Source organism: Alligator sinensis, unplaced genomic scaffold (assembly GCF_000455745.1).
Source record: "Alligator sinensis unplaced genomic scaffold, ASM45574v1 scaffold277_1, whole genome shotgun sequence".
NCBI classification, from domain to species: domain Eukaryota; kingdom Metazoa; phylum Chordata; order Crocodylia; family Alligatoridae; genus Alligator; species Alligator sinensis.
Genome location: NW_005841899.1, coordinates 1,805,717 through 1,819,045, shown reverse-complemented (window position 1 = coordinate 1,819,045; position 13,329 = coordinate 1,805,717). Strand labels below are relative to the sequence as shown.

Genomic DNA, 13,329 nt, shown 5'->3' with positions numbered 1-13,329 from the left:
AAGGCACAGGCAAACTGGCCAGTACCTGGAGCTGGGTGATGTTGCTCCACAGGTCCCATTCAGACCATGGGCTGTATCTATGACATCCCTGCCTTAGGGAAACACAATCACCTTTGGCCTAGCTCTAGTCATGCAGGAGTTGTACCTCCACTTATTACACAGCAAGTAATGCAATAAACATTATATATGACAGTCTCTCTTTGCATCTATTCTGTTGTATATCCTATGCTGCTCCATTTAGTGATTTATAGTTTTACTTTGTACCCAGGTTAAGAAAGCTGGTGCAGAGAGAGAATGTCAACTGAACATGTGCTTTCTCTGGGTATATAATGTAGTGCACCCTTCAAAAGAACCTTTTTTAGGGAAGGTGTCTTTAGAAGGTTGCACAGAAAAAAAATTAAAGGTGGTCTTTTTCTTATTCTCCCCACAAGCCTAGGGCAGTTAAAAATCTTTCCTAGTGACTGCAGTGGTGTATTTCCCTTCTCTCAATGTATTTAATTCTGTTCTTGAAACTTTCTCCAGTTGCCTTTATGAGTAGCTCAAGGCTACTATGTTCAATGTAATGTTTTATTTTCCTTTTACAACACACAGGGTGAAGATATTGAAAATTCAATAACTTAAAACAAAACTTTCTGATTTTAAATCAAGACCATCCAAGAGGAACTCCCCTAGCGCACTGAAACTTAATGAAAGGTTTCAGGTCCTCTAAATATGGAATTATTTTTTTCCATAATCACTAACTGTTCTTCAAGGGGGCAAAATGTCTAACCAAGAAAGCCGTGCAATAATGATAGGTGCTAAAAATATTTAATGATGTTTGTTTAAGGAAAACCTGCATGATATATACAGCATTGTCACTGGACAAAAGCATACAAAACTCATAAAACTGCTGTTAAACATTCCAAATTATGCACACATATATGTATATGCATATATACATATGCACACTGTATACACACACACACACCCATTATATATATGCACACACACATTATATATAAAATATGTATATGTACATCACGGGTTGGGTAGAATTAACACTAATTGAAGCAAAATAAAAACTGACAGTGCATTACCAGCTTTATGAAACTCAATTTTTTGAAGCTATCCAAATTCTCTCATACTTAAATATATGTAGTAGTCTCTTGGGGTGCCTACACACGAGCACGGAGGCTGCTCCGACGTGCTGAAATTCCAGCGTGTCAGACCAGACTCGAATAACTGAGTCTGCTGGAGTGTGGAAATTGCCGCTCGCCAGCAGCCTCCTGTGTCTCGTATCAGCGTCCCCACGCTTCAAAATAACGCTGGGGGTGCTTTAACTAAAGTTTGTTGAACAAGCTTTAGTTTGAGCACTTCTGCCGCCATTTTTAAGAGCGGGACACTGATACAGGAGATGTGGTGGTGCTTTAATTAGAGTGGCTCTCCAAGCATGTGTAAAAGTGCCCTTGCTGATTCTTCCATTGATTTTCTTCCTTCCACATTCAATTACTTCATGAAACCCAGGGAAGAAGATTCTCTTCTGAACAGGGGGTGCATAAATGCCAAGTATTCTCAAAAGGCTGCCTTCACTGTCTGCCCCTCCCGTACACCCAATGTGCTTTGGTGGCCAGAACAAAATGAATGCTTTTGCTCCTGGGATCTAGATAAAAAGATGACACGCTGAAGAGCCCAAACACTTAGCCTTATTTTTGACCTTGTAATTCTTATGTGTAGGAGATTGATAAAATGCCCAAATAGCATGGCCAGATGATTATTGTTTTTATGCTACCATTGGTGTATAACAAGTTTACAGAGATCAGATAGGATGAAAAAGTCACTGATGTGTAAAACCAGATGCTGACGGTCTGAGAATTTTTTTGCTGGAAATAACCAGAGATTTGAGATAATGATTTTTTCCTGATTTTTTGTTTTAAGAAACAAAACCAAAACTAAGCTATTTAAGAAAAGCTAATTTCAAATGCCATTTAGCAAGTAAACATTGTCAGTCGCGTCAGCACTAGAACTGAATCCACATATACTCAGGTGATCAGAAGATTACACGCTTTTATTGTCATTTTCGTAAAATTGTTCTGATAGTTGCAACATGCACGCACATCCCCTCCCCAAAAACAGATTACAATTGTCCTCACACATTTGGCTATCCCTTTTTTCACTGAAATCATGATTCTGATGAGAGGCTGTCAGTCTGGCTTTCATGCATGTATGAAAACTACAATGGTTTGAAAACTATTTACAGGAGTTTCATTGACCAGCATTTTCCTCCTAACTTTCACACAACACTATCTAAAAGCAGGATAATGCTGGCAGGTTTCAAAGGCAGGGGGAGAGCCCCTTCCTGTACTCTCAGAAGAAAGACTCACTCCTTTATTTTCGTGAGGGGAACTGTATTTATCTTTTTTCTCTGCAAAGGGCCTGCAGGCTGATTGTGCTATATCACTATTCAAAAGCACTATTTCTCGTAGTCTAAGCCAGGATTGCTCAACCTGTGGCCTGCGGGCTAGATGCAGCCCAAGAAGCTGGTGTGAACAGCCCACCGGCATGTCAGTGCAGGTGATTGCACCTCCTTTCCCCCACTGAATTCAGCGACCGAGGAAAGGAGGATATGAGCAGCAGTGGCATTCACCCACACTTCCATGCCAATGAGTTCAGTTTTCATGAAGCTCCAGAGTGCAGGAGCTGAGCACAGCTGCTATCTACCTCCCTCCCTCCACTGAATTCATCGACAGGGAAAAAAAAGGCCCCGAGCAGTGGCAGGTCTCGCCTCCTGGGCTCCAGAGCTGCACAGAAGCTGTGGCTCTAGCCAGAGCCCATGCTGACATGCCGATGAGTTCAGGCAGTTCCAGAGCCCTGGAGCTGAGTGCTGCTGCCGGGACTGTTCACCTCCTCTTTTCCCTACTGCTGAGTTGGGGGTAGAGGATGGTTCGGGGGGAGGAGGGGGTAGGAAGAGGGGAGACAAAAGGCAGCAGTGCTCAGCTCCTGGGCCCCAGGGCCCTGTGAAAACTTTGGCAGCTGGAAGGGGAAAGGTGGTGGAGACCCACACTTAGATGCCCCATGCATGCCCATGAAGCATGGGCACAGCACAGGGCTGGCTACAGAACCTGAGAACAGCAGAAAGTTATTTCAAAGAAAGCTCCACTTCTCTGGGGCAGAGCCTGCCCCCCATAGCCCAGGGCTCTCCTTTCAGAAGACACGGGTAGGACACTAGGAAGCACAGGGACCTGAAGTAAGCCGTCAGCTGGACAATATCCATCTGTCCTCCCCTCCCATCCCACAGGTCCAAAACCCCACAATCTCCCATCAACACTAAGAGCCTGGAAACCAGATAGCTCCTTACAGGCTACTCCAAGCTGGTGGCCCATCAACCTCAAACTCTGCTGCTGCGCTATTTAATTGTAAAGTTTTAAGCTAAATTGGTTTTATAAAATTTAAAAATAAGACTACAGAATATTGAACATTTTACTTAATAAACATTAATAATAATATACATTAATAGGCCTAATATAATTTTAGTAATGTTTTTCTTTCTAATATTACTTAAAATACTTAATATTGGGATATGCTAAAGCACAAACTTAAAATGCTTTTGGTCCATTTCTGATTTTAAGGTCTGGCCCACTTATAGAATAGTGGTGCTCAACCTTTTTTAAGCCATCTAACTGACCTTAATGTAAAACCCCAAACAGCACAGTGATCTGTGTACTCATATGGATTCACATTTAGACTTAAAAAAAATAGCAATTTAAATTCTTCTCTTTAAAAATCCAATGTAAAAAAGTCTGTGCACTCCAATGCAGAGAAGTAGATTAAAGCCACTCCCCGTCTACCCAAATATAGCAATCATAATTATTCAGTAAAAACTACCATCACACTAAGCTACACCTTTGTGTAAAACCTATCCACAATTTTGAAATATACTAGTTAAGACTTTTTTTTTTTTAAATACTGGAGATTGAGAGTTTAAAAAATGACCTTTAAATCATAATTTTTCATCCATATACTGCTATTTATATAGTAATCTGTTCAAACTAGAATGCCAAAGCAGAATGGGCTGCTCTGTTTCATTAGTCTGATCTCAGTCCTGTTTAAACAGCCAAAATAGTGCATCTAACTGTGTTTCCTTTAAGTGTTAATTGCTCTTTCTCCACTCTATCTTTTTCAAAAAAGGGGTCAACCTTTCATCTCCTGTTTGAGGTACAAATATCAATAGCCTTGCAATTGCAGAGCCGTAAAGAACAGCACATTTAGCACATGGTGTTAGTAATGTGACTGTAATTATTCCAAATCTATATGGTTAAAATAACACATTGGGATCTATCTCCATGCAAATTCCAATATTTTCTAGGCCAGTGGAGCCAACCTTTTTGGCAGGCATGCCACGAATTGGCCCCACACCCTCCAAGTGCCACTCCAGTCCCCTCTCCCTGCCTGATGTGCCTTCTGTTCCCTGCCCTGTGCTCCTTGCTCAATCTCCTACCTTGATTTCTGCTACCTGCCCTGTGCTCCTTGCCTGATCTGCTCCGTTTCATTTCCAGCCCTATCAGCTGCTGTGCTGCCTGCCACACAGAGGCTACCTGAGCCACCTGTGCTACAAGTTGGCCATCCCCATTCTAAACTAAGCTTTTTGCTTTTGAGAGAGAAAAACATTACATTTCTGTTTATAATCCCGTCTACAATCTGTGGAGTATGTAGTTCACCAAACCAAAAGCGCAAACAGCGACAGTTGTGATGTGTGAATTTCCTCCATTCATATGGACAAGGAGTTAACCTGAAAGCCTAATTATGATTTTAATGCCAATCCTGTCAACTGCCAAGCATGTCAGACACACATCTATAAAATGTTGTGCAAACGGCCACACCTGTCATGTCCAAATCTTTCATAGGGAAGCAATGCCAGGAATCCAATGATGGGCATTAGGTAAAATATTAACTCGTGTACGTACATCACACAATATGCATCAGGAGATGCATCAGAACCTCTTGTATCTAATCTGAAGAGTTATACAGCAAACTGGAATAGCTAGGTCTAATACTAGTTACACACACAACAGCAGCAGCTTTGATATATACATATATTAAATTAGGGCCTTGTTACCCATTCATTTTAGGCAGCTTCTGGAGATCTTAACCCCTGGATTGCCCACACATTAACACCTCAAAATAGTTCAAAGCACACTTTAAGCGACCTAAAGTAACACCAGTTCAGGGGCAGGTGCATCTCTGATCTGTGTAACCCAGCTTGTGCTGTATTAATGTGTGGCCCCTCCCCATAGACTGAGCTGTCCAGGTTGCACACCTCCAGCATCCCCAGATGCAGTGTCCCCTCCCAAACCCTCCTGTTTGGTGTGGACAAACTTTCCACCCCTGAACTCTACTGCCCAGTTGTGGCACCAAGCCAACTCCTCCTCTTGCCCTTGGGGATCTGATCTTCCCACTCAGAGGGGTGCAACCTCACGCAACAGAGCTTGCAGAGAACATACTAGCTAGCCAGGTTGCAGGGCGTGGATGGGTCCAGGAGTGAGGTCTAGTGGAGGTTGTAGGGGGCCAAATCAGGTCCCCATGAGCTGGGGCTTCCTTCCCAGGACAGGGGCAACAACTCCCCCAAAAGCACCTTCCCTCACTGCTCCGACCTCCCAGCCACCCTGCGAAGCATGACTAGGACTCCCTACAGCCCAATTTATTAAAAATATGAGATTTCCTTTTCCTTCATTTCCCCATGCTTTCCCCACCCCCATTTCCTTTCCGCTTCCCATTTCATTACCCACCTCCATCCCATTAACTCTCCACCTCCCAGCTTTATGTTCCCACCTCCCACTACCCGAATTTCTCACACCCCCCCACCTACAGCAGGGATAGATACCAGTCCTGGCTCACTGGCTCTGTATCTTCTAGTCAGGCCCCTGCTCAACAGCCCTCTAGTAACAAGTTACAGCTGTGGAGGGGGGAGATGGGCAGAGAAGGTTTTTGGCCTTCAGGTGTGCCTGTTCCAAACTCAGCCTACTATAAACACCAATCAACATTTGAGCAATTCAAAGTGTAACATGTAACAAAGGCCCTTATACCACTAAAGTGAACCATTTCCTTCTACTACCAGCTGCAAATATGCAGGTGATTCCACTGAAAGCAACTTAATATATTGCAACACAAAGCTAAGGTATCTCAACAAATATCCCACCCAGAATTTACACAGACTTAGCTGGTCCTTTTTCAGAAGTAATTCAGTCCCCTTTCCAGTTTCTTCACTTACAACTTCTTCAGACCCATGGGTCTTTCTGTCTTTTCATTTCTTTTTAATGCATCTGGCTGTTTACAATACATTTGTTTCCTTCTCCCTTCTGAAGACTGAATTAATCTCCCCTGCTTTGTAAACACAGCATTAGCAAACACAGGATTTATTTGACTTGTTCTACAAGGTTCCTTTACACCAAGGGTGCTCAAACCTCCAGCCCATAGGCCAGATCCAAAGACAGGAGGCAGAGGGACCTGAGACCCCATATTGGCACATGGGACTGGACACAGATGGCACAGCGCCCCAGAGCAACCACAGGGCCCAATCCAGGTGCGAGAGTCCAATTTGGCCTCTGGACTGGTCTCACACCACTCTTTTGGCCTGGAGCGGCAAAAGGCTGAGCACCATTGCTTTACACTATTCTTGGCAATATTACCTCAAATAAGGAACATTTTCTTAAGTGCAAGATGAACAGAAAGGGTAACGCATTTTAGATTTCTGCTGATCTGTAGTTGTTCTCTTTATATAGCGATCACATAAAACTAAAAGGACAATCAATACAATAACAAAGGAAGGTGGCCATGAACCCTCATTTGTAAAAAAAGTTCTACTTTACCTGATCATCAGGTTACTTCACTTTGGATATCTGCAAACACCTAACAATTCTTTATTTATAATGTACATGATATCAAAAATCTTTGGTACGATAATGGGCACTAGAATAGGTTTACAGGAAAGCAAAAAGACACCTAAACTACATACCTAAAAACATACCTAAACTAAAACAGAAAAATAACACATTTTTAACCTATTTTGCAGTTTTCACACCAGACTCAAACCATCCCTACCATAGTTCAAAAATGTTCACTGACTAATCTTTGGAATGTCTCATATTTACAGAAGCAGAGGCAGCTATGCCAAATGGAGAGTGTAAAAAAATCTCTTATCTGCTTGAGGTACAAGGGAATGAATGTGTATCAGGCTATGATGACAGCAACCAAGTTCCAGAAAGAAGTGAAATGGAACAATATGCTTATCATTAGTCCTATCAATGTTTTAAATATTTAAGATATCATTTTCTACTGCCCTATATATAGGGTGACTGCAGGTCTCAATTTAGCAGGGACAGTCCTGGAGGCAAGAGGCCAGTTCTGACTGGTTGAGAATTATAACGGGCATCCCGGAAACGAAGGGCCGCGAAGCAGGGAGCCAGAGCAATGCAGATCAGCAAGACCCAGCTTGCTGGAAGGTGGCCCAGCCGCCTGCCAACTTGTGAGAGCATGGGAGGAGGGAGGAGGAGTAGTGTCCTGGATGTCAGGAATGAAAGTCCTGGTTGTTCAGGATCTCCTTGTGGTCAGCCTACTTATAAAAGAAAAGTACCAACAACATTTACAAAGGACCAGAATAAATCAAATATCTAGAACAGTGATTTTCAACCTGTGGTCCATGGACATTGGGGGTTCACAGACTATGTCTAAGGGGTCCGTGAAAGACCACTATGATCAATCAAAATTATGTGAATACCTACACTTACAACTCAAAGAGGTCCCCACCTCCATTTGAAATGTCCAAAGTGGTCCACACATGAAAAAAGGTTGAAAACCAATGATCTAAAGCATAGCTATCCAACTGGCAGCCTGTGGGCTGCATGCCATCTACAAGGGGTTCATTTGTGTGCCACTGCCCCGCCCCCCCCCCCCACAGCTGCTGTCACACTTATCAATCTGACTGAAGCAGTAGCTTGGGACTCCAGTCTTCCCATCCCTCCTCTGGTTTCTGCTGCACAATCCCACTCCTGGGGGCACTGCCCAGCCCACAGTACTGGGAGGCTGGCGCCCCTGCGCAGCACAAAGCAGTGGAAGAACACACGGGCAGGCAGCTGAAAGTGATGTGGGGGGCCACAAAGGGTGCAGCAATCGGAGTGCCCATGCACACATGCAGCCTAGGGGGCCTGCGTCCTCCTCCCCCTGCCGGTGCTCCCTGGCCACTTATAAATTGGACAGCTGTGATCTAGAGCTTCCCTCACCAGAATATCTGTAGCCAATCTGATGCCTAGTAGAACACTTACTACAAAAATATAGCCTGATATATGCCAACTAGAATACCTCTGTTGACTTGAATGGGCTTTCGATTGAGCCCACAGGAAGTTTTTCAGCTACTGTAAATCATTCTGTTAAGTATCTTACAATTCTATCACTGACACATGAAACAGGTAGCTCTGTAAAGATCAGGACTCACCCTAGAGCCATTGAGGAGATGAGCATACTCTGGAGAGACTGTCTCTGCTGCAAAATCTAATAAGCAAATTCAAAGACATAGAGAGAAAGCTTTTCCCAGCTGTGTCAAGCTGTGCAGAGCTCCTACTGTTTCTGCCAATGACTTCCTACTGATCACCTCAGAGACGATGGGTGGTTGAAAACCATGTAACAATCAAAACTGATTTAATAGATTTTTCACACCAATTAACAGTATATTTCAGACTGTAAATTGCTTAATCTGTAAAGCAAATGCATTAAAAACAGTGGTCAGCTGCCTCAAAAATCTTAACAGGTATTTTATTTACCTTTTACCCCTCTCTTTCCTGGTTAATTTGATTTTTAGAAACTCTCTCATCTGCTCTGCTCCTCCATTCTAGCGAGCAAATGCCACTGCCACTTTTTTCCAGCTCTTTTCCCACTGCAACCTACACCTGAGCTGCCATGTACTGTTACTGACACTGCACTATGGGATGCAATTCAACATAGCAAGCAAAGTAGGAAGATGTTGATTGAGAGTGGAAGCAGGACAGATGGACTGAAGGAGATCAGAAGTATAAATACTATGTTCTTTTTTTACAAAAAAAGCGTAGGGGAAACTGGCAGGAGGTGGTGGGTTGTCGGGTAGAGGAGAGAAAAGCAGACTTTGTCAAGGTGCCATTAAAAAATTTTTGCTTTTCATCTTGAACAAGCAGCTTGCCTTAACTTTCAAGAATAGCTCTGTCATTTGTGAGTAGACCGGGTGACAACCCAATCAAAAGTTCCATGTGCAACTCCTTGATTGCACAAAGTTGGAAAGGTTTCAAAATCCTATCATGCATACCACCTTATGTAGCTTAGTCCCAGAGAAATGAAGCTATCAACAGATGCTCCTCTTTATGCTATTTGCTTGCTCTCAGATTTTGTGGGAGGTCTATACCAGGAACAACTTTGAAGAATAACAAATTCCTCCAGAGTTCTCTCTGATTTTTGAAAGAAATCTGAAAAAAAATCAAAAGCTTTACTCCCTTTAAAAAAACACAATGCAAACTGATAAAGCATAGCTTCTTTAATAGGTATGCCAGCAATTCTTGAATATCTAGTTTCAGTATCATTACTCCTCATTGTCCTACGCTTAGTACGTTTTATATAAACATCCTTCCCCACCAGCCCAGCTAAAAATGTTGAAAACTCGCCCACTTGTTTAGCACCCCTACCCCTTCTCTTCCTATTAACTTTCGTTAATTTTATATTGCTGAAAAGCCACCCCTTTTGTGCAGTGTTTCTGCTCCCACTCTCTTGCCTGCTTCCATATCTGTCCTGCACTCGGTCTTCCGGTTCGCGCGGTCGGTGGGTGGGGGGGGGGGGGGGGGGGGGGGGGGGTTGAGTGGAGCGATTGCCCCAGGCACTGAAGCAAAGTGGTGCCAACAAGCCCAGTTGGGGCACAAGATGGAGTCGCAAGTGGCTTGTTTGTGGGGCATGGTGATAGCTCCTGCTGCTGTGTACACTCCTGGCATGCATGGCGGGGGGGGGGGGGGGGGGGGGGCACCCCCCAGATCTGTGCGTGGGGTGAGGGCAGGCTGCTACTGTGGGCTTTGCCTCTGGTACCAAACTTCATTGCTACGGCACTGCCTGCGCTAAATGTGCCCGCTGACCTTTTACCCACTTGGAACATGCTTTTTTAAAAATCACTACTGCAGCACCTTTATTGCCTTACAGAGTTTAATGATACATTTTACACAGTTTGTATTAAATGACCTCAGCCTAGCTGACCTGTGCGTTTCAGCATGTGATTCACCACCAAAGCATCCCTACAGTCCCAGCAAGCTTTCCATCTGCAAAACAACAAAAATAAATAAAATATGCTGGAATAGTGGTGCTCAACCTCTGGCCCTCAGAGCTGTGTCATCATGCGTCCAGAAATTTGGTGGTGGGGGAGTGGTGGCAGTGTTAATTGCCAGTTCCCTGCTGCCAAATTTCTGGACCTGTGGGGAGCCTTATGGACTGGCCCTGTGCAATACATAACACCAGCGTGTGGCCAAATCCAGGCATGTGGGGTCATTCTGTGGCTGGATCCAGGAAGGCAAGGTCAGGCTGATGCATGGGGTTACACTTGCAGACCAACCCCCTCATGCTGACCACATGCAGGATCCAGCCCATGGACCAACCCGGCACCACTCATCTGGCCTGTGAGACGGGCCAAATGAGGTTGGACACCACTGTGATAGAAAACTATTCCAGAGACTTATGCTCTAAGAATACTGCTTTGCTACTATTTTGATGCAACGTTTTGAGGGCCAAGGAAAGCAATTTTTTTGGTTCATAAGCAATACCTCTATTGTAGCAAACAATTGGTACTGATGACTTTGTACAGAAAGATCAACCGAGTACAGAGCAGGAGACAATGAAACACAGGGATGTCCATCTAATTGACTTAGAACTCAAACTTCTTTTGAGCATCTAATGCAAAGAAGGCTTACAGAAGGAAAGATGTCACAGAACTGTCACAACCCAAAGTTGTGGTTTTTTGTTTTTGTGTGCTTCGGCACCGCTAAATTATGTTCCCGCTAAATTGCGGTCTCTTTGCATGGTAGAGTTTTCTGCTGCAAAGGAGAACCCCGGTGCAAAAGAGTATTCCTGCCAATTTGAAGCTTTCTTTGCATGGTGCATTTCTTTTTGCATCTAAGAAATGCTTGGTGCAAGGAGTTCCCGCCATTTGTATTTAGATTCGTGCCACATTATTGGCCGATCCTAATACATGCACACGTGGCGGCTAGCGATTGGCTTGCTAGCCGTATAAAGAGTCGCCGCTCCCCGTCGCCGATAAATTCCTAGACGTATCCCTTCCTATACAAGAAACTACCGAACCCGCGGAGCTTCAACATCTCCGGGGCCAATTACCGAACCGAACCCGCGGAGCTTCAATAACTCCGAGGCCAAGAACCGAATTGTCGTAGTCCTCTAACGAGGATTTAAGCGGAGCTGAACCTGGAAACTGTCCAGCCTACACCACGACCATCTTTGGTGTAAGTAAACAATCTTTTAAATCAACCATTACGCGTCCGTAACTAATTCTAGTTCGCCACCGGTCTTCTTCGACCCCGCGTGCCCGGGCTGCTGGCCACAGCTCGCTTGCGCAAAGACGGGTCCGCATACCGCTCCCGGCCCACTCATGGCGACATGGACGGGATCGGGAGGCGGCCCGCACAAGAACAAGTGATTTTATATGCCCCATTAATCCTATTTTTAATCCTTGGGGATTTTTTTCCATGTAGCAAAAGAGGGAGGACAGCTATAGCAGCTTTAAGGACATCACCAAAGGTTATCCTGACTTTCGAGAACTAGCATCAAATGGAAAAAACAGGGTACTGCAACGAGTCTCAATACCAAGTAAAAGTATGTTTTTGAAGTTCAGTGAATCAGATAAGATTAAAAAGCACAGAAGGCAGGGATCAGAGCTGTGGAGAAGAATAATGTAGAGATCTGTAAGAACTTAAAAACCAGCAAGCGGCATATTAATGCCTTTGTTAAAGATACTGCACAGCTTTTTTTTTTTTTTTTTTTTAAGAAAACTAAAGCTGAATGCTCAAAGATGCTGAAAGAAGAAACGTGTGATCACTAAAGCTTCCTGCTGGCATGGAAAGAAGGTCTATCTTTTGTTGCAAAGCTGCTTAAGGTGACAAGTTAAAACTGTGGATCAGCCATATGCATTTAGATAAAAACAGTCAAAGTAACTAAGTGACCCAGAATAGATGTGACTACTTCAGAAACCAGGAATGAAGTATTATAGACGAATTTCACAGTGTTAACAACCTATCATCATTGCTTCAAAATGCTTGTATTTAGAGGCTAGAAAATTAACTTGAAATTAGCATTTCATTAAAAAAAGATAGCATTCTCTTCTGACTTCTAGCAAGAGTTACTCAAATTACAGTGCAAGTCATTAGCCTAAACAGTGAATTTCTCTAGCATGTATTTCAAACCTCCCATATTTATTCACATTCATATTCACTTCAAGGTCTGAGATAGTATTTTCTCACTAAAGAGAAACTCAGAAATGCTTCAGGATGTTCCTCTATGTAGCAGCATATCAAGACACACTTGTTTCTTTGCAAGCAATTTAACTCTGAAGAACAGCTTAAGTGTGTGAATGACTGTAAGACTGGAAGGAAAAGATCTCCTTCTGGCTTTTAAAACAATAAGGGCCAAATCCTGAAAGATGCAGAGAACTTTACTACTAGTGAAGTGACGGGTGTCAGCTGGCAATTTTCTAGAGGCAAAACAGGGATAAAAGTCTAGTTCACTCTCTCAAAGACGTGTAGTGTGTGCAGCGCTAGCAGAAGTAGTAAGAAGCAAATGCTAAAACTCCTACGAACTTGCATATTTATAGTAACTAAAAATGTAATAATGATAATATTTGCCAACTTAGTGCAAGCTGAATACCTAAATACTTTGATAATGAGTTGAGTGGAATGCCAAGAAGTGAAGATGGAAACTAAAGACTGGAGTCACTGGTCTCTTTGCCTTACCCACCCAGCATGCTCTCTCCATGGTCCACACCAAGAATGACTATCAACCACACAAAATAATTCTAATATCATAAAAGCCTTAGTCTGTCTGTCTGTCCGTAATGCTTTATTCACACTCTGACTAGTTGTCTGGGCAGCAATCACAATGCTTACTGAAACAACCAATCAGAGCGCTCTGCACAGACAGAAGTGGCACCATTACAGAGGGACACTGCTGGCCTGGCCTCCCCGCCTCTTTGCTCCTTGAAGGCAGGGGGGACGGCACCGCCATGACAGTGGGGACTGAGAGCCTGAGCAGGGGGTTGAGTCCCACCCCGCTGCTGTCATGCCGGTGATGTCC

At 43.7% G+C, this 13,329-nt stretch overlaps 1 protein-coding gene across 2 annotated transcripts in view; it reads right to left on the bottom strand.

Moving 5' to 3' along the window:
* Positions 1–10,281, bottom strand: part of MGAT5 (mannosyl (alpha-1,6-)-glycoprotein beta-1,6-N-acetyl-glucosaminyltransferase) — a 148,852-nt gene extending 138,571 nt beyond the window's left edge. For both annotated transcript variants that reach the window (XM_025197563.1, XM_025197562.1), the window contains exon 1: positions 10,234–10,281. The gene's annotated coding sequence lies outside the window, so the exon portion shown is untranslated. The remainder of the gene's footprint in view (positions 1–10,233) is intronic.
* Between the last annotated feature and the right edge of the window lie 3,048 nt (positions 10,282–13,329).